Source organism: Drosophila guanche, unplaced genomic scaffold (genome assembly GCF_900245975.1).
Source record: "Drosophila guanche unplaced genomic scaffold, DGUA_6, whole genome shotgun sequence".
NCBI classification, from domain to species: Eukaryota; Metazoa; Arthropoda; class Insecta; order Diptera; family Drosophilidae; genus Drosophila; species Drosophila guanche.
This window is the reverse complement of record NW_022995776.1, coordinates 125686-148595: the sequence shown is the minus strand read 5'-3', so window position 1 is coordinate 148595 and position 22910 is coordinate 125686. Positions and strand designations below refer to the sequence as shown.

The following is a 22910-nucleotide window of genomic DNA, read 5'->3' as shown; positions in this document are numbered from 1 at the left end:
AGAAATGACATACGAATTTAAATGGGGCTGACATATACATACATATATCTGTACATAATTATTCTGATGGCTGTGGGTTTTTTTGAAATAATCGTCGCACAGGCATTGGAAACCCACATCGGCTGCTCCATTTTCAATGGAGGTGAACGGGGAGGACGGTGGACGGGGACACTGCGCCATCAATGTAATTAATTTTCACGCAAAAGAGTGTACCGAACACGAAAATAAAGGCAACACAAGCGAATGAAAAAACTAAAGAGACAAAAAAAAAACGAGAAGGGACGTGTGAGACGCTTCTTAAGCGTCACAACTTTTATACTCGGCACTCAGTACTACATCTGCACCTTAGCGGTTATTTGTCAAGATTTACATTTTTTCCTCATCTGTAGTCTACATCAACAACACTACTCACGCCAACTTTCGCTCCTTTTGCACGCTCCTTTTGCTCGCTACCCTCTCCTAGAGCCACACACTGCAGAGTCAGGGCAGAGCCGCGGCAGAGGCAGAGACGTGTCTGCTCGAAGCAGAGTGTGAATGAGAGAATGTGAAAAAAACATATATAAGCTGCAGGACGGGGTGGGTTTAGCCACTGCAAATTAATTTCTTCATTGTGCCCATAATAATGATCCAATCGGATTCCCGTGTGGTGATCTTGTAGATACGGCCATTCCATACCGAATGGCGTTTTTAGTTTTCTTTTATCTTCAAAACTATAGGTTTTGGAGGTTTTCGCCCGTTTGCGGGCGCGGAAGGGGCGGGGCTAATTTTTTAAATACACTGGTTTCAGTGTCAGCATACAGCAGTCCGGAGCCAAAATTTGGTGGCTCTAGCTCCTATAGTCTCTGAGAACTAGCCGACAAACAAAAATGACAGACGGACGGACGGACGGACAGACAGACATGGCTCAATCGACTCGGGTATTGATGATGATCAAGAATATATATACTTTATGGGGTCGGAAACGTTTCCTTCTGTGCGTTACATACAACCGTTATTCGCCACAAATAAAATATACCCTATTTACTCTTCGAGTACCGGGTATAACAAGGATAAATGGGTGAGACGCTTCTTACACGTAACAACTTTTACTGAGTCAGCATTATATATGCATATGTGTTTATGTATGTATGTAATAAATATGTATGTATATACAAACTTATGCAACCCTACGTTTTTTAGACCCGGTACTCGAAGAGTAAATAGGGTATATTGTATTTGTGGGGAATAACGGATGTATGTAACGTTAGGTCTGTCTGTCTTTCCGTCCTGATGAGCGCCTAGTGCTCAGAGACCATAAAAGCTAGAGCCACAAAATGTTGCATCCAGACTTCTGTATGCTCACACTGTTAAAAGTATATTTCAAAAATGATCACCGCCCCCTTCCGCCCCTGCAAAACCGCGAAAACCTCCCAAAGCTACAATTTTGAAGAAATTTAAATCTAAATCATTCCCTAGGGAATGATCATATCTATCAGATCTTTGAACTGGGATCAGATAGGATCATTATTATAGCCAGAATGAAGAAATTAATTTGCAGTGGCTAAACCAACCTCGTCCATAAGCTCTTGTTTTTTTTTCTCATTCTCTCATTCACACTCTGCTTCTGCAGTGTGCGACCTCTGCCTATGCCGCGCCTCTGCCGTGAGTCTGCAGTGTGATGCTCTAGGGAAGGGGGGCGAGCTAAAGAAGCGTGTTGGTGTGAGAAGTGTTGTCGATGTAGATGACAGATGAAGAAAAACATTTTTAAAAAACCGCTAAGGCACAGACATCCTACTGAGTACCGGGTATCAAAGTTGTGACGCTTAAGAAGCGTCTCACACGTTCCTTCTCGTTGTCTCCCGGATTGCCCCTGACTAACATCAAATGACTTAACTGTTTTCATACCAAGCAAAACAAAATCCGACGGCTTAAGGGTGGAAAAGATTAAAATCTCGTATGCCAAAGAGGATAGCTTCTTCAAAATGAGCTGTTCGCCGACTCACTTCGAGACCATGTGCTTCAATTCCCTGGGTCGATTTCTTGATCTGTGCTTTGTCTCGGATCTAACCGTGGCGTTGTTAACACGAGCACTTCCGCTCACTATATCTGAAGATTGCCATAATCCTACTTTCGAAGTGTCGGTAGATATTGGACCTACTCTATCGGATCGGGCGGGTAGGCTATCTGGACGCGCCCACTGCTTCCGTAAAGCCGAGTTTACGAAGCTCAATAATTTAATTATGATTTTGATTGGTCCGCTCTGTACTTGTGCACGGACGTTATTGAAGGCACAAACATTTATTAAAATGTACTTGTCACAATGTTTGACTCGTGTGTCTCACTCTCGTGTCCGAATAGATCTGGAAAGCCTCCTCGGTTCACCAAAGAGTTATCCAGTCTAAAGATCCTAAAATCAAGTCTATTTAAAAAATCTCAAGAAGTTGATTCTCCTTCTCCTCTTTCTAGTTACTTAAGAGCTATGTCAAATTTCTACCTCCTTCGATGCAGGATACGTTTTTCACAGGACCCTAAACAGATTTACAGCTTTGTAAACAGTAAGCAGTAAACAGTAAGAACGTCCGCACATACATCCTCGTCATCATTTTTGAATATGTCGGCAAACAATGATCAGGCAATCGCCGATCTTTTTGCACCATTTTTTCAACCACCTATTCCCAGGAAAGCTACTCAGGTCATGTGTATCCATATAGTTTACCAAGGTCGAACTGCATTTTCTACCCTTTGTTAAATGAAAGCTCAATACTCCATGATCTTCCATTGGTTAACCCGGTATTTTCCCCGGGTCCTTACGGAGTTCCCGGCTGTGTACTCAGGTTCTGTGCCGAGTCTCTGTGCGGACCCTTGCTTAAACTATTCACTCTACCCACCCATCCTCCTCTCCATAAGAAAGGTAGCAAGTCGCTCTTACTAAAATGTTTGAGGAAATGTTAACTTCGCACTTGCAACATCTCTGCAAATCACTTATATCTATAGCCTAGCACAGATTCATATCAACAACCAATAATCTTTTAGAGTTCACCACCTTTGTCATTAAAGGCTTCCAAGGTAACTTGAAGGCGGATGTTATTTGCACTGATTTCAATAGTGCATTCGATTCTGTAAGCCACTCCCTTTTTGGACAAGCTTAAGATCTTTAAGGGTTTCCGCCAAATCTTTTAAGATGGATATCCAGCTACCTTTGTTACACTTCTTGATTAGGCCCACTCTTCACGTTCACTTTTGGTTACTTCTTGAGTACCATAGGCCAGCAGAAATGTAGTTCCTCCATCTTTTCACACTCTTAATTAATTACCCCTGCCTTCCACATTAACAAACTCTCGGTGCTCATGTACACATGTATGTATACGGATAATGTTCAGCTCTGGTTTTAGTTTAAGGCAGGGCTCGGCACATTCAATTAAGGAGCCGGTTTTTTTTTGTGTTCCGAAGGAATCTTTGCATAGCACATCCGTGGCACGTATTAAGAACCGTTCCATGAGCATGCATAGAACAGAGCTCTTAAAGAAGGCTAAAAGAACCCACATCCATACATACATATGTATGTATGTATGTTCATATACAAAAAAATTTACATTTTGAAATGCGTTCTTTTTAATCTATATCTATAATATATATAAAAGAAAGTCGCATTTTGTAAAGCATTTACAACTCGAGAACGGCTGGACCGATTGCCATGGTTTTTGATTTGTTGGATTTTTTCCTTCTTGAGTAGCAGAATACATCTTAAAAACAACTTATGGCCTGTTTGTTGCGGCCTTAAAGCCAAAACTTTATTTTTTTCTGAAGACATCATATCATGTGTGTGTTCAGAAATTTGTCTAAAAAGTTCATTTGTTCATTTGTTGTTCATTTGTATTTGTTTAATCATATTTAATATTTGTTTTATTTATTTGATACATCCAATATCAACGATGAATCGAACCCACTTGACCTGTGGAACAAATACAAAGATAACATGTCCGAAGATATTTTACATCGAATTCGCGTCAGCTCAAGAAATTACGATCTTGAGGTGAATGAGGAGATCCATAACCAGACTTTGTTCTTGATCGAAAATATGTGTTACCTCATGTGCGGCAGTTTGTTAGTTAGGTTAGGAATGCCAGCGCCAGATCGCGGAATGAATGACGCATTTAATAGAGAATTGGAACGTGAACATGAATATGATCCACATGAACTAATCCAATCAGTTCAAACGAATGTACCTCTGTTGAATCTTAAGCAGAGGGAAGTCTATGATACACTGATGCAATTTATGATGGAAATGGCGGCTTATTTTTTTTGGATGCCCCCGGTGGAACTGGGAAGACATTCCTCATGTCATTGGTTTTGGCCACTGTACGTGCGAGATCCGAAATTGCGGTAGCAATTACTTCTTCTGGAATAGCGGCCACATTGTTAGACGGATGCCGTACGGCTCACTCAGCGTTAAAATTGCCATTAAACCTTCAAACTAGTGAACAACCGACATGTAACATTTCGAAAAACTCCGCAATGGCCAAAGTTTTAGTAGCATCAAAAATCATCATATGGGACGAATGCACAATGGCGCACAAACGCGCATTGGAAGCACTAGACCGAACATTAAAAGATCTGCGCAATGAATCGAGATGTTTTGGTGGTGCAATGATTTTATTACCTGGCGATTTCCGACAAACACTACCAGTCATTCCAAGATCTACTGCTGCAGACGAAATAAACGCTTGCCTCAAAGCATCAAATCTGTGGCGATATGTAAAGAAACTTCAACTGTCTGTAAATATGAGAGTTGCATTGTTGAACGATCTATCTGCTGATGATTTCTCGAAGCAATTGCTGACTATCGGTAATGGCCGTGTTCCTGTTGACAAATCGAGCGGTTTGATTTCATTTCCTCCAAATTTTTGCAATTTCGTATCATCAAAAGACGAGCTTATCAACAACGTATTCCTGGATATCATTGCTAACCACAAAAATACTAAATGGTTAAGTGAGCGAGCAATTTTGGCCGCTAAAAATAAAGATGTAGATGACCTCAATCTTATAATTCAAAATCAAATCGTAGGTACCCTATATTCATTCAAATCTATCGACTGTGTAACAAACGAAGAAGAAGCTACTAATTATCCAACTGAATTTTTCAACTCCTTGGATGTGCCTGGTTTACCACCGCACAATTTAAAACTTAAAGTTGGCTCGGTAGTCATTATGCTTAGAAATTTAAACCAACTAAAACTGTGCAATGGAACGCGTTTGGTGATAAGAAAACTGATGAGCAATGTGATTCACGCGTCGATACTTAAAGGAAAATTTAAAGATGAGGAAGTTCTTATTCCAAGGATTCCGATGATCCCAACGGATATGCCCTTTGAGTTTAAACGAATTCAATTCCCGATTCGTCTTGCCTTCGCCAAGACGATCAACCAATCACAGGGCCAATCCTTGAATATTTGTGGCCTCAATCTAGAAAATGAATGTTTTTCTCATGGTCAATTGTACGTGGCTCACGTGTCGGCAAACCATCCGCTTTATTTGTTCTTACACCTGACCAAAAAACAAAGAATGTGTTCCATGATCAATGTTTACCACAAAAAGCTTAAATGAAAATCCTATTACCACCGCATTGGATCATTGCAACCTATAGAAGATGCACAGCATAAATTCTTGCAATATGGGCAATATGGAAAACAACTTGACAGGCGTCAAGGGATCAACACAGCTACGAAGAGAGCAATTCTCCAAGATCTACAGCAAATCCTTCATGAACATCATGTATTGGTCAGGCTGTTCAAGACTGCCAAGCGCATGCCAAGTGATTGCAATTCGGTCAAGTCAATTAAATACATTTGCAAATATGTCACGAAAGGGAGCGACATTGCGGTTTTTGGTATCCAAACATCCAATACCAACGATGAAATCATTCATTGACTGTTAGGCGGTGCGAAGTTCACCGGGTCAGCTAGCATTAGATAAAATAAAATCATATAGGCATAGCATTTAAATGTAAATGAAACAATACCGTTAGCATGTATAAATTATCTTTGTGCATATCCATTTTTTTGGCCATGATGCTTCAATCTCTTGTTTGGTATCTGGAAAAAATAAAAACGACATATAAATAATAAATAAACTATTTGAAAACTGCCATCAGATCAGTTTGAATATTATTTCATAATAATTTTTAATGTAACTGTTAAAGAACTGTGCAACCCTGGCTTTGATTTGTTACCTGAAAATATGTTGAAAAGCGTGATCTAAACGAAAATAATTATATAAATAAATTAAAAACTGGCGACAAATATATGCAGTTATACATACTTAAACTTTTTTGTCCTTCTTCTGAAAATTTCTGCGCACCTACCTCACTATACGTTGAAGTTATGTTAATATGTACAAATGTATGTACATATGAATGTGCATGCAATATGTAAATAAATAAATATTTGTTTCTTTGATATTGTGTAGGTGCAGTCGAACTGAAAAAAAACGAGAAGGGACGTGTGAGACGCTTCTTACGCGTCACAACTTTTATACCAGGCACTCAGTACTACATCTGTACGGTAGCGGTTTTTTTTTTCAATTTTTTTACATTTACATGTTTTCTTCATCTGTCATCTACATCTTCAACACTTTTCACGCCAACACCCTCCTTTAGATCGCCCCCCTTTCCTAGAGCCACACACTGCAGAGTCCCGGCAGAGGCAGAGACGCGGCAGAGGCAGAGGCCGCACACTGCAGAAGCAGAGTGTGAATGAGAGAATGTGCAAAAAACAAACAACACTTAGACACTGCAAATTAATTTCTTCATTGTGGCTATAATAATGATCCATTCGGATCCCAATTTGGTGATCTGATAGATATGGTCATTCCCTACAGAATGGCGTTTAGATTTCTTTTATCTTCAAAATTGTAGATCTGGGAGGTTTTCGCCCTTTTTGCGGGGGCGGGGCTAATTTTTTAAATACACTGGTTTCAGTGTGAGCATACACCAGTCTGGAGCCAAAATTTTGTGGCTCTAGCTCTTATAGTCTCTGAGAACTAGCCGACAAACAAGACGGACAGACGGACAGACAGACATGGCTCTATCAACTCGTCTATCGATGCTGATCAAGAATATATAGACTTTATGGGGTCGGAAACGTTTCCTTCGGTGCGTTATTCCCCACAAATACAATATACCCTATTTACTCTTCGAGTACCGGGTATAATTACCACCGCCCCCTTCTGTCACGCAAGGGGTAAAAATCTGCTGTTGCCGCAATTTTGACGATAACAAAAAACTTACGTGTGAGGGGCGTGTGATACGCTTCTTACGCGTCACAACTTTTTTACCCGGTACTCGGTGGTACATCTGTACCTCGGTGGTTTTTTTTTTTAATATACCATTTTACATTTTTAATTTGTTCTGCATCTGTCATTTACATCTTCATCCGTTCTCAGGCCAACACGCTCTTTTAGCACCTCCCCTAGAGCCGGGGGTTCTCGCTCTTATAGTCTCTGAGAACTAGCCGACAAACAAGACGGACATACGCACAGACAGACAGACATGGCTATATCGACTCGGCTATTGGTGCTGATTAAGAATATAGATACTATATATGGTCGGAAACATTTCCTTATTGTGCATTACATACATCCACTTTTCCCCACAAATAAAAATACAAATTATCATCAAACCATTTCTAAGCCCCATATATTTCTGAAAAATCTAGTCTGAATCGAAGCGGCAAAATCGAGTCGAGTAGTGTTATTTATGGTTGTAATTGAAAATAATCGAGTAAATATAGCATGGGAACGTGCAAACAAGGAACGTCCGAAAAGGCTATTACGGGTCATTAAAAAAAAATGGTGGATGGTCGCCAGTGTGAAAAGGTTATTAGGTTACATACCTACATACATATGAATGTATGTATGTGCATATGTATGTATATACTGACTGAATACTCTTTTTACTCTTATTTTTGTCTTGTACTCCCGCAGCAGTTTTTTGCTGTTTTTACAACCACTAAGCAAACAACACATAGGGGCTGCAAATCGACTAAAAACTGGATGCATAATCAGTATAGGGGATTGGCTCCCAGTGCCTTCGGCTAAGAGAGAGTTTTGCATGTAGCTCTCTTGAGCATTTAACGCAAAGCAACTCGCAAAAACAAAGTTTTGTTTTTCCTTTTCAAGTCTGATTCGTAATGTCATGTGTGCGGTGACAGATGATGGTACATGATGGCAATGCGTGTATCTATTCTCGACTTCATATGCGTTTGCATTTTTAGCGCTTGGGACGTTTGGCATTTTTGTGTTGCTTCTGAGCTTACAGACCCTTCCTTCAAACTTGAGACTATGAAGCAGCTTGCCCCAATAAATAAAACATTGATTTTGTGTATCCTTTCTATGCTCATATATTTCTCAAATACATTTAGCACAAAAGGGACAAACGTGTTTATAACCGTTTATAAATATGTATACAACAAATACAAATGAATAACAGCAATTGACTTGGCGTTTGCAAATATTTTCCATTAGAGTATTTAGCGTACACTGTGTGAATAAACATCGAGTTATAAGTGGAGACATGGCAGCTGTGCCGAAAAATAACTTTTTTGTTTTTCCTTTTCAAGTTGGTTTCGTAGTCTCGTGTGTGTATCTCTATGTGTATTCACATAGTGCACCACGGGGCATTTGACCACTTTTCCTGGCCGAAACTCATTTGTCAAAAGTAAAATAAGTAATATTTTTTTATCAGATATACATTGGAATAACATCAGTCCGTAATGTTACGTACCATAAAAATTAACAGTGCGCACCACTTTTAAGATAACAGCTGTTAAAGTCAGCTGTTTGCTACGAACGATAGAAAGTTATCAGAAAACTGATTTTGTTCATGAAGTTTAAAGTGCAATAATTGCTAAATTACCAATATAAGTTAATTTTTTACAATGTTCCCGATTCAGGCAGGTATTAAAAAGGTGTTTGTGAGTTTGAAATTAAAAAAATTACCTCATAATATGTTTAATGGCTAGTTTCTTAACAAGTCCATATTTGTGAGAAAAATTTGTCTTTGAATAGACTTACAACGTGTTCGGTTCCCGCCGGAAGCATTAAACTGCATAGATATTGTAGAGTATTAAATTTTTAATCCAATTTATGTAATTTTTTCTTGCGCTTTTCTGCGTCTTCGCAGATATTTTAGTTTTCGTAACATAACCTTAAGTTTGGATTTTCGGAGTTGTTTGCAATGTTAAACCGCTAACCAAATAGTATACTATACTATAGTATACTTAAACTGAGTAAAGAAGAAAATTGCAGAAGATTCCGATTTGCATTGCATTTAAGTGTTAATACGTGTCACTAGCTTTGAGAACGATAAGGGTTATTTATAGACCCTTCGAAGAACTTTTATTTACAGTTTGTCAATTTACCATTTTAACGGAAAACTTGAAACAAATCGAAAAAAGCTGTGCAGATTGGCTAAATTCGTGCTCAATTGTACAATTAAAATAACGTTGAAACATTTCCAGTATCTCTGCACTGCCGTGCAGTGCTATTGTGTCCCACATTCAACAACTCAACTTTTTAAGTAAAATATGGCATTGCATTACATATTCCCATCATTTTTTGTTTGATTCCATTTAAAAATAAATTAAAAATTCGATTTTACCCTGAAGTAAACGTACGGTGGCACGCCTAATTTTTCAGCAAACCTTCCTTTCACTATTATAGATTCATATCAAAAAACTAAATAACAAAATATTTTTTTCGTTTGGAAGTTATTAATTAATGTGGGCTGGGTTTTGCCAATTGCGATCCCTAGACAAAACACCAAAACGAGCAAGGGCGAATTCGCGTCACTGCGAATTCCAAACAAGAGAGCAAACGCAAAGAGAAGACGAAGGAGAGCGAGATGAGAGCGAGAGCGGACAACCGATCGGCGAGAGAGCGCCGAGGGGGAGTTTCTATCCAACCTCCGACGTAAAAGGTTGTGTGCGAGACCAGACGACGAACGAAGCAGATATCTAATTCTTGTACCGTTATACCATCCTTAATCACTTATTAACCTTTACTTATAAACAATAAACATAAACCCCCACATTTTTGGAGGCTCGTCCCGTGGATTGAAGTAAGATTTAAAGAAGGCCCCACATTTTTTGAGGCTCGTACGTGTGTGAAGGAACATCGTGTGAAGAATAAGTGAAAAACTATAAGTAACTGTACGACGACGACGGCCCACGTTCTTTGCAATAAAGACTTTTGCTGCGCCTATAATTGTTCAAATTTTTTCGTGAGTAATCTAAATAGACGATTTTTTTTTTATCTCAGCAAAATGACGTGTTTAAACGAGTTAATTCCGAAAAGCCTACGAGGAGCAACGAAATCCAGCATTTGTGCATTACACAAATTTGTGTATGAGAGAGAAGGAGACAGATGTAACCGAGGCCGGCTGCGCGAATTTAGGGATTCGAATACGACGAAAACGACGCCAGATTTTTAGCGAAGCGCACATACATACAAGCGGAGCTGACGGACCGTGATCTTGTTTCAGTATGTGTGATATTGAGTATAAATCACAATGCAGAAAATATGATGCTACACATATTTCGCAATCTGATGAAAGGCAAGCTGTTGACAAGCAACAACAACGACGACGAAAACGACGAAGACGACGACAATGATGAAGAGAATGATGAAGACGCAAACGATGAAGACGAAAACGAAGATCAAGAGAACGACGTGTTTCGCAGTGTTTGCGAGATACGCACGTGTGAGGGAGACAACTATAGAAACATGCACACAAGACGACAAGAAAATAGACGCCGAAGCAACGTACAAAGGGAAAACTACGATGAGCAGGTCGCACCCCGATTTGCTATAAGTTTTCGCGATATTGAGGAGTCTATCCGAATGTTTGACGGCTCTGACCAGATAGCTGTCGAAGAATGGATAGCAGAGTTTGAAGAGCAGGCTGAGTTCATGCGTTGGACTAATTTACAGAAACTTATTTTTGCGAAGAAGTCTTTGAAAGGCATTGCCAAATTATTTGTTTTAAGCGAAAAACATTTGAACTCATGGGAAACATTGAAGTTTGCGCTGTTGAATGAGTTTCAGTCGAAGGTAAATAGCAAACAGATACACATGCAACTCAACGAGAGTAAACGACGACCGAAAGAGAATGTNGATTCGAATACGACGAAAACGACGCCAGATTTTTAGCGAAGCGCACATACATACAAGCGGAGCTGACGGACCGTGATCTTGTTTCAGTATGTGTGATATTGAGTATAAATCACAATGCAGAAAATATGATGCTACACATATTTCGCAATCTGATGAAAGGCAAGCTGTTGACAAGCAACAACAACGACGACGAAAACGACGAAGACGACGACAATGATGAAGAGAATGATGAAGACGCAAACGATGAAGACGAAAACGAAGATCAAGAGAACGACGTGTTTCGCAGTGTTTGCGAGATACGCACGTGTGAGGGAGACAACTATAGAAACATGCACACAAGACGACAAGAAAATAGACGCCGAAGCAACGTACAAAGGGAAAACTACGATGAGCAGGTCGCACCCCGATTTGCTATAAGTTTTCGCGATATTGAGGAGTCTATCCGAATGTTTGACGGCTCTGACCAGATAGCTGTCGAAGAATGGATAGCAGAGTTTGAAGAGCAGGCTGAGTTCATGCGTTGGACTAATTTACAGAAACTTATTTTTGCGAAGAAGTCTTTGAAAGGCATTGCCAAATTATTTGTTTTAAGCGAAAAACATTTGAACTCATGGGAAACATTGAAGTTTGCGCTGTTGAATGAGTTTCAGTCGAAGGTAAATAGCAAACAGATACACATGCAACTCAACGAGAGTAAACGACGACCGAAAGAGAATGTTCTGGAATATTTTTATCGCATGAGAGATATTGCTGCAAGAGGAAATGTCGAAGACGACGCACTTATACAATACGTGATTGACGGTGTCGACGAGATGGCATTAAATAAATCTATTTTATATGGTGCGAAAAAGATGTCTGATTTTAAGGACAAATTAAAAGATAATGAGAAAATAAACGAGAAAATAAAAAAGAGTGAGAAGACGGGAAGAGATAAGAAGATGTCGGTTGGACAAAATTATACCCAGACTGGCAAAAAAGACGTCGTGTCTTACAACTGCGGAGAGAAGGGTCATGTGTCTAGCAGTTGCTCGAGCAAAGAGAAGGGAAAAAAGTGCTTCAAGTGCAATCAGTTTGGGCACATTTCAAAGAATTGCAAGGAGAAAAGTGAGAAGGCAAACGAAGAAAAACAAAACTTGCGTGTAATTTTGAATAGAGCGGAATTGACATCCAAAGAAGTTTCGATTAAAAATATGAAATGTATGGCACTATTTGACACTGGCAGTAAATTCAATATTTTGCGCGAAGACTTTTACGACGAACTGTGTATGCCAAAATTAAAGAACTGCAGAGTGCGCTTGGTCGGTTTCGGAAGTGAAAGCAAGGCTGACAATATCAAGCCGACTGGTCAAGTAGAACCTAGTATACGTATTGACGACGAAGAATATGTTTTGACATTTTATGTTGTTGCTGCTAAGTTCATGAATATTAAGTTGATAATCGGGGAAGAGCTTTGTTTGCACGCAGAAGTATCATTTAATCGCCATGGAGTAAAAGTTAATAAAATGCCAAATGAAAATAACGAAGGTGCGTATGACGAATCGTCCATAATGAAAATCGACGTAGCGGTGGACAATTCTGAACTGAACATAAACGAAGCGATAAACGAGATTACACGAAAAGAAGTTCGCGAGATAGTAACGACGTATAAACCGGAAAAATCAAAAACAACAAACATTGAAATGAAAATAATTCTTAAAGACGAAACGCCAATTTTCTCGCGGCCGCGGCGGTTTGCTATGACTGAAACACGTATCATAGAAGACCAGGTTGATGAATGGCTGCAGAATGAGGTAATTGAAGAATCAGAATCCGAGTTCACGAGTCCGGTTGTACTAGTAAAAAAGAATGACGGCAAGCAACGTCTATGTATTGACTTCAGACGCATCAATAAAGTCATCGAAAAAGATCATTTCCCATTGCCGTTGATAGATGACCAGCTAGATCGTTTGCAGGACGCTGTAGTATTCAGTACGATTGACTTGAAAAATGGGGTTTTCCATGTTCCTGTGGCCGAAGAGAGTAGGAAGTACACCTCATTTGTGACGCAAAGCGGACAATACCAGTTTCGCAAGGTCCCATTTGGTTTGTCGAATTCCCCAGGAGTATTCCAAAGACATATTGGCGCAATATTTCGATCACTGACTAGAAAAGGTATAGCACTACCATATGTTGACGACGTAATTATCCCAGCCAAAGACGAGCTAGAAGCCCTAGCAAACCTGAAAGAAGTTCTCAAGACGTGCGAAGAATATGGGCTAGAGCTGAATTTTAAAAAGTGTCATTTTTTACAAACACGAATCCAGTTTCTTGGCCATATTATCGAGAACAAGAAACTATATCCGACACCATTGAAGATTGAAGCCGTTTCGAAGTTCAAGACGCCGCAGACCCTGAAACAGCTTCAGAGTTTTTTGGGTCTTGCAGGATACTTTAGAAAGTTTATCTACAATTACGCGGTGATAGCCAAACCATTGACTGACCTAACGAAGAACAATGCTAAGTTTGTAATTGGCCCAGACGNAAAAAGAATGACGGCAAGCAACGTCTATGTATTGACTTCAGACGCATCAATAAAGTCATCGAAAAAGATCATTTCCCATTGCCGTTGATAGATGACCAGCTAGATCGTTTGCAGGACGCTGTAGTATTCAGTACGATTGACTTGAAAAATGGGTTTTTCCATGTTCCTGTGGCCGAAGAGAGTAGGAAGTACACCTCATTTGTGACGCAAAGCGGACAATACCAGTTTCGCAAGGTCCCATTTGGTTTGTCGAATTCCCCAGGAGTATTCCAAAGACATATTGGCGCAATATTTCGATCACTGACTAGAAAAGGTATAGCACTACCATATGTTGACGACGTAATTATCCCAGCCAAAGACGAGCTAGAAGCCCTAGCAAACCTGAAAGAAGTTCTCAAGACGTGCGAAGAATATGGGCTAGAGCTGAATTTTAAAAAGTGTCATTTTTTACAAACACGAATCCAGTTTCTTGGCCATATTATCGAGAACAAGAAACTATATCCGACACCATTGAAGATTGAAGCCGTTTCGAATTTCAAGACGCCGCAGACCCTGAAACAGCTTCAGAGTTGTTTGGGTCTTGCAGGATACTTTAGAAAGTTTATCTACAATTACGCGGTGATAGCCAAACCATTGACTGACCTAACGAAGAACAATGCTAAGTTTGTAATTGGCCCAGACGAAGAGAACGCTATTGGAGTGTTGAAGAAATGTTTGACATCAATCCCAGTGCTTGCCATTTACAATCAGCAGTACGAGACAGATACGGATGCATCTATAGATGGATTTGGAGCCGTGCTTATGCAAAAATCACCAGACGATGGGCACTTACATCCAGTGTATTACATGAGTAAGAAGACGACAGATGCACAACGAAAATACACGAGCATTGACGAAGTTTCGAGTTTATCTTTTGGGTATTCCATTTAAGATTATAACGGACTGCAACGCGTTCACCAAAACACTATAGAAGCAGAATCTGTGTACAAGGGTGGCAAGATGGATAATGCTTTTGCAGGAGTACAACTACGAAGTCGAGCATCGCGCAGGATCCCGAATGCGCCATGTAGACGCACTTTCACGATATCCCTTTATGTCCATAAACGACGGAAGCATTTTAGTTGGCATAGAACAGGCGCAAAAACGAGACGAACACTTGAAGACGATCATGAAACTTATCAACGACGACAGCCAACCATACGAAGACTACTTTATAAAGTCAGGAATCCTCTATAAATTAGTCAAAGATGTGGAACTGATGGTGATTCCAAAGGATATGCAGTTTTGATAGTAGCCGTTCCGAGTGCTATCTCCTGTGAAACGATAGTTCTTCTGCTTTCTCAATTAGACGTTCCTCATAATGTATGGTTTAATAGACGACAAAATCAAGAAGTACATCGATTGTTGCATACCTTGCATATTAGTAAATCGCAAGCGTGGTAAACAAGAAGGTCTTTTGAACCCCCTGCAAAAATATGACGAGCCGCTGCCGACCTATCACATCGATTTTTGGGTCCACTGGAGTCAACCAGCAAGAGCTACAAACACATACTTGTTGTTATCGACGCTTTCACGAAGTTTTGCTGGTTATACCCTACAAAGTCTACTACATCTAACGAGGTCATATTAAAGTTACGCAGCCAAAGCGTGACGTTTGGCAACCCTGTTTGTATCATTTCAGATAGAGGCTCGGCGTTTACCGCACAAGCTTTCCTACAGTACTGCGAAGACGAAAAAATTAAACTGGTGAAGACGACTACCGGACTGCCACGGGTAAACGGGCAGGTGGAAAGGCTCAACTCAGTGATCATCTCCGTGCTAGCCAAGCTCAGTGTAGACGATCCATCCAAATGGTTTAAGCACGTAGATCGAGTACAGCGAGCAATAAACTCGACGTACACCAGAAGCATCGATACAACTCCTTTCGAGCTTATGATGGGTATCAAGATGCGCACCAAAGATGACCTCGTCGAAGTCTCAAACTAGGTCTTCCTCAGGTAGTAACGTAAACTTCTGCTGGCGTTACTCGATGCCCGATTTCGCTTTTGAGTTTAAGACTTAGACGTTCGGCTCTACAAGAAGACGTATAACTTGCGACGTAAACCACCCAGACATTACGACGTTGGCGACCTAGTTGCTATAAAGAGGACTCAGTTTGGAAGCGGGCTCAAACTTAAGCCAAAGTTTTTGGGTCCTTACCAGATCATTAAGGTGAAGCATAACAATGCTTACGACGTCAAAAAAGTTGGCAATTCCGATGGTCCAAAGCACTCCTCTTCGTGTGCGGAGTACCTGAAGCCATGGTCCACGAGCAATGACGACGATACCGACGATGCATTCGAGGCGAGTGCATAGTCAGGACATAGTCAGTCCCTAGACAAAACACCAAAACGAGCAAGGGCGAATTCGCGTCACTGCGAATTCCAAACAAGAGAGCAAACGCAAAGAGAAGACGAAGGAGAGCGAGATGAGAGCGAGAGCGGACAACCGATCGGCGAGAGAGCGCCGAGGGGGAGTTTCTATCCAACCTCCGACGTAAAAGGTTGTGTGCGAGACCAGACGACGAACGACGCAGATATCTAATTCTTGTACCGTTATACCATACTTAATCACTTATAAACCTTTACTTATAAACAATACACATAAACCCCCACATTAATGCCACAAAAAGTGGTCAAATGCCCCATAGTGCAGTGTACGCTAATGGAAATATTTGCAACGCCAACACGCATTGATACAATTACGAATCAGACTTGAAAGGAAAAACAAAACTTTGTTTTTGCGAGAGTCGCTTTGCGTTCAATGCTCAAGAGAGCCAACGCCAAACTCTCTCAGCCGAAGACTCTCTCACCAAGAGCCGAAGGCACTGGGAGCCAATCCCCTATACTTATTAGGCAGCCAGTTCTAAGTCGATTTGACCACTCTATGAGTTGTTTGCTGGAAGTCAACTTGATTTCGTCGAGAGGGTAACTTACGTATGGCTTACCCAAATTAAATCTGTCAGAAACAATACAAATAGTCTCTTAGATCTCATCTTTGTCAGCGACGCTTCTCGTGCAACGGTTGTAAGAGGCAATCCGATATCTTTTCCTGAAGATCCGCATCATCCTAATTTATCTGCATTTTTCGAGTTCTCTATTACTAAAATCATTTAACCTACAACATTTTAATCTTTAATCTAATTTTATTGATTTCTGTCTACATCTCTCGCCAGTTGATTGGGATTTTCTTCAGTCCTCATCAAATAGAGCCTACTATCAATTTGTTTTACGAAACATTATACTCTGCCCTCGGTATTTACATACGTCTCTGAAGTCACCGTATATGTTTCCTCTCAACCTCCCTGGTTTTCCTAGTATCTGTCTTACCTAAAAAATAAAAATCCCGGCTCTACAAAATGACCAGATAACTGGTTCTTTGTCTGTCTTTGCTCAGTATTCTTCGAAATTATATAACCTATATATTTCCCAATGTGGTACAAATTTCCGTAATGATCTCAAACAATTATTTTCGTTCGTCAACTCAAAACGTAAGTCTTACGCGTTCCATTCTTCCCTTCAGTTACAGGATAAAACAGAAACTTTAGCTCAAGGTATAGCAAATTTATTTGCCACCTTATTTCAATCGACGTACTCCTTGGATACTTATGACTCCTCCACCCCTTATCCATACCATCTACCTCATGTTAATAACGTGTTTCTTCCCTTCTTGAAGAAAGTACGGTCTTCGAAGGGTTCTCATCAATTGACATCTGTTTCTCGGCGGGTCCAGATAAAGTTCCGAGCTGTATTTTAAAATATTGAGCCCAAGCCCTATATCCTCCTTTGACCTTCTGATTTAATAAAGCTGGAAGGAGTCCTACCTTATTTCTCTTCACAGGAAAGGGTCCAGATCAAATATCGAAAACTACCGTTGAATCTAAATCTACCGTCGAATCTAAACTATCTGCCATTCCGAAGTTGCTCGAGCACCTTGTTACTCGTCATCTGCAACACGCATGTTCTAGTTTTATATCCCCGCCGCAACATGGTTTTTATACCCGGTATACCGGGGGGTATAATGTATTTGTGCACAAAGTGCACGACCCCATAAAGTATATATATTCTTGATCAGCATCAATAGCCGAGTCGATTGAGCCATGTCTGTCTGTCCGTCCGTCCGCCCGTTTGTCCGTCCTTATGAGCGCCTAGTACTCAGAGACTTTAAGAGCGAAAACCTCCCAAATCTACAATTTTAAAGATAAAAGAAAACTAAAAACGCCATTCCGTAGGGAATGACCATATCTATCAGATCACCAAATTGGTATACGATTGGATAATTATTATGGCCACAATGAAGAAATTAATTTGCAGTGGCTAAACCCACCCCGTCCCGCAACTTATATATTTTAAAATTTGACATAAAACTGCTAAGGTACTGTAGTACTGATAGCCGGGTATAAAAGTTGTGACGCGTAAGAAGCGTCTCACACGACCCTTCTCGTTTCTTTTACGACTGGTACTTGCGTACTCGCCTGCAACATGACTTTGATGAATTAAGCATTTGATGTTTGAACAACAAACTGTTCTTGAATCATTTTAAGTGCAAACTTATGACCTTTCACCGCCGTGCACAACATTTTGTCTCCTATTCTCTAGGACACCCTGTTCTGGATGGAATCTCCACATCAAATGACTTAGGAGTCTTTTTTGATCACAAGCTAAGTTTTAATAGCCATATTGCTTCAAAGGTTAACAAAGCAAAGGATGTCCTTGCCCTTATTAAGCGTTGGTCAAAAGAGTTTGACGATCCGTATATAACTAAAACACTACGTCTCGTGGGTACGCCCGATTTTGGAGTATTGTTCTTGTGTGTGGAGTCCACAATACAAGGAGCAACACAGTTTTGGTGAATCCGTTTAAGCCAATTTTTAGTATTGCCCCTAAGAAATCTAAACTGGGACTCTGACAGACTCTTTCTACCATTACTATCTAGGCTAAAACTACTGAGCCTACCCTATTTACACCATCGCAGAATTTATAATGGGGTGGTATTCATGCATAAGCTCATTCTCGGGATTGTGGACTCCCAAACTCTTTTGGGACGAATCGATTTTTCAGTTTCCTCCAGACCAACCCGTACTTTCCGCCCCATCCGATTACCCATATGTAGATCTAAGTACTTCCAGCATGAACCTTTCCGGGTTTTATGGAATAATTATAATTACTTGTACAATTTCATATCCCCCGAAATATCCCTTGAAAAAATTGTATTTAAAATTTACGAAAATTTTTAAATTGTATCTTTCCTTTCTCTCTTGTACTTATATTAAATTTATTTTTATTCCTATTAAATAATTAACAGATAATGGTTAATTAAAATAAATAAATAAATTCGATTCTTGTGTCTTGTGTCAAATCGGACCCCTCGGCTTGGAGCTCGTGCTGGCCCTTGTTCTGCAGCGGCTGGTCGCTATCTCCCTCTCGTTTGTACAAATTCCAGCTTGCACGACGCTTAGCAAAACCCCATTTAGCAGCGGATCCGTCCCAGGCCTTTCCTGCCAGAGTAAAAATATTTTTTCATATGTAATAAGCTCTCCGGTGGCAAGGACAGGGAAATAGGCAGAGGCAGGTGCAAGTGCTTTGGCTGTGGCTGGTGGTTTAGGGCCAGAAGGGTTTCTCTGAGGCCACAAATAGCAGATATAGTCGAGATTTCTAGAGCCAGCTAACATGACCATTAGCATTTTAATTTTTTGTGGTGGCTTTGCGGTCTTGCAACCGAACCCGGACCTCCGCCCTGGAGCTGGACCTCTATTAGGTCAACTTTCCCACCCAGCTGTCCCAATCGGAGGGAAAACGGTGACATCGGTTTCAAATAAAAGTCCATTTGGGGCTATCGCCGGCTTCTCTCATGCCAGCCTACATACCGTCAGCAGTACGGGTCCGAGTTTGAGCATATCCACCTTCAGTTGGAAGCATTCTTCTGAAAAATTTACGAGGCAGCAAGGTGTAATCGGCAGCTGTTGCGCCTGCGCATTGCAAGTAGCTTTACTAAAACGAAATCTTATCCTAGTCAATATACGTCACCCCATCTATCTATCATTGCTCACCTGTAGAAATGCAATGAAAATGCTGCCTCCCATAATAATGAGCCACCCTTGACACCTCCCAGGCCCGTGCTTTTCATGTCCTGGAGGACACGTGAAGATGTCAATAAAGGTCTGCCCAGACACGTGGCTAGGAAACTGGGATGGGAGCTGGCTCCAAGCTCCGACTAGGGATCGGGAAGCTGGTTCCTCAGCCCTGGCCCCTAGGCTCTTCCTCCGCTTATCATTTTCTTCTCTGATTGATTCTTGAAGTGACAATGTGGAGGTAGTGCCAGAAATGCTCCCTTCGGAGACTGCCTGCGTTATTTATTACTTTACTACCTAACTGACAGCAATTTACAGGCTGGAGAAGTCTTCCTGCCATACTCCTGCACTCCATCCAGGGGATGGGATGGCTCACAGCGCATGCACTAGACCCAATAAAATGGCAATTACATATGTGCATGGTCCAAGTTCATGTCATCGCGTGACGTCATTCTCCATGATATCCCGCTGTCTGTTGTCCGCTTTCCGCAATATTATATAGTACCTACGGTCCTGTGGTTGAGGTCACCGACTCACTTCATAATTGACAGATAATTTCGCGTATTTATTGCACCGCATCGGCTATAAATATTTATGAGAAGATGAAGATGTCTCGATGCCTCCTAATGGTGAACAGAAATATTACATAGCTAGTGACTAACATAGACGACAAATGTATGTACATACTGTAGCAGGTTATTTGTTTTAAGCATTATATCTTTGAATAAGCGCGCGTTGGTATCGTCCACGACAACGATACATTGAGTGGAGATACCAATAGGTTAAGTAAATCACTAAGGACTATCGAGGGGGGACGGGGAAACGGGACTGCGGGAAGAAAGAGACGGGGATTGTAATCATCATGCAGACCAGTGGTATGCAAAAAGAGATAATAAAATAAAGAACAATTGAATGAGAATGCGAGTGTGTGCCTATTTATTGATTCGCCAAGAGCCTCCTACAATACATACATACAAGAGTTGTGTTCAATGAAATAGTTGTGCCGCACCCCCATCACTTTCACAACTATTTTTGAGACCCTTCCAATCTTTCGAATTAAAGCATAAAGTAAGCATTATAAACCCGATGAAATCTTATTACTGTTTTTCATGATTTTAGTAGAGTACCCAAGAAATCTGCCGTTCAATGAAATAGTAGTGATGGGTGCAAGTATTTAAAAAAAAATTAAAAACAAATCAAATCAATTCAAAAAGAACACCATCAGTAAGCTTAATTTATATGGTGAATAATTTGATGAAAGAAAAGTTTGGACATGGCGGTACTTTTGTTTTTTGGGCGTAGGAAACCTAAGATTTGTATTAAAAACTGAAGTCAGGAGGTATAATAGAATTGAAAACTAAGTTGATTGTACTCTTAAAATTGTAATTAACTATTTTAACTAGAAGAAGAACTCTAAAAATTGACCTTTTATGCGAAAAACGTATCTTTTAGAGGTTGGTCTTAGATTGTCGAAGGCAAGGTTAAGGTCTTCAATATCCTCAAAAATTATGAAAACAATTTTATATCGCTCTGTTAATGTCTTGACAGTTTTTATACGACTGACTAGGCATAATTAAATTGCAAGAAGTCCCAGAAAGAGAGAGGGCTCTGAGAGTATAGGGGTACACAGCAAAAGTTTGCAAGAACGCATGTGGCGGAGCTGTGTCGCAGTGACAAAACAATACTTTTGACTGATGAGTGTAAAGTTGTATCATATGGTAAGAAAAAACAACGTTATTTCATTGTTCATTGAACAGATAAGTGTTCAAAATCTTGAAAAAACGGTATTGAACAATTTGGGCTGATCCTTATGGGCTCCAGTCCATATTAAGTGGTACTTCCTAGCCTCCTAGGAGTATTTTACAAAATGATGTGGGCTTGCCTACTTTTTCATACATTACATTCATATTCCAGTTGAAAAACACCTTTAAAAAGGATCTTTCAACAAGATAATGATCAGAAATACTCAAGAAAGCTCGCCTGAAATTGGGTTTCATCTGAAAAGATCGGCGGTTTTCCATGTTTAAATCAGTCCCTGGATCTGAATGTCATCAAAATCTTATGGAAAAATGCTAAAGAAGGAAAAGTTTCCGACCCCTTAAGGTATATATATTCTTGAGCAGCATCAATAACCGAGTCGAAAGAGCCAGACAGCTGTACTCTCACACTGAAACCAGCGTATTTCAAATATGAGCCACGCCCACGCAAATGGCGCTAATCTCCCACAGCCACAATTTTGAAGATAAAAGATGGGATTGGGATTGGATCATTAGCGTGTCACCCTTCCTTTCTAGTTGAAATAGTAGTGCTGAGTGCAAGTATTTCACAATAGTTAAAAACCACAACAAATTAATATAAACGAGAAAGGACGTGTGAGACGCTTTTTACGCGTCACAACTAATATATCCAGTACTCAGTGCAACATCTTTACCTTTTAAAATTTAAAATGTTATCTTCATCTGTCATCTACATCAACAACACTAGTCACGCCAACACGTGCAGAGTCGCGGCAGAGGCAGAGGCCGCACACTGCAGAAGCAGAGTGTGAATGAGAGAATGTGAGAAAAAACAATATAAGCTGCGGGGGCAGAGGCAGAGACGCGGCAAAGGCAGAGGCCGCACACTCCGCGAAACTGTTTCTGTTTACGTGGACCGTACGCCAAGTTATAGCGGTTCAAACTTGGGTTATGACGGTGTACAAATAATATGTGTGCTTGCTGTATGTATTCTCTCTTGTATTTCCTGGTTGTACTGGACATGGAGTGACCTTTTGCGCCATAGATGTCAGGTATTCAGGGGAACTGCTAATTGGTAATTTCATCCGAATTGAATCTCTCCCAATAAATTTCCTGGTGGTTCGGATCAGGTGGGCTGTTGGCCCTAGGGCAATGGCAGGGGCAGAGGCAGGGGCAGGTGTCCTCTTTCTTTATGTAGCAATAAAAGATTGACATGCAATAAATATCATGCTCAGAGGAGGAGACAAGACACGAAGTGCAGCAGCAAAAAAACCATCAGCAGGAGCGAAATTTAATGTAAACATTTTATTACGACATTCGGTGTTTAAGTATTCGTGGCTGGTTTTATGTACAATATTATGCCAACTGCGACAACTTGTCTTATTTTGAAAACATA

The 22910-nt window shown here is 40.5% G+C and overlaps 1 protein-coding gene across 2 annotated transcripts in view; it reads right to left on the bottom strand.

Annotated features, from left to right (window-relative positions):
- The window catches only part of LOC117591349, a 113736-nt gene that overhangs the window by 28402 nt on the left and 62424 nt on the right, over positions 1 to 22910 (bottom strand). Inside the window, exon 3 of one of the 2 annotated variants that reach the window (XM_034284576.1) lies at positions 5999 to 6071. The exons of the other annotated variant lie outside the window; for it this stretch is intronic. The gene's annotated coding sequence lies outside the window, so the exon portion shown is untranslated. The remainder of the gene's footprint in view (positions 1 to 5998; positions 6072 to 22910) is intronic. 2 annotated transcript variants of the gene reach the window in all.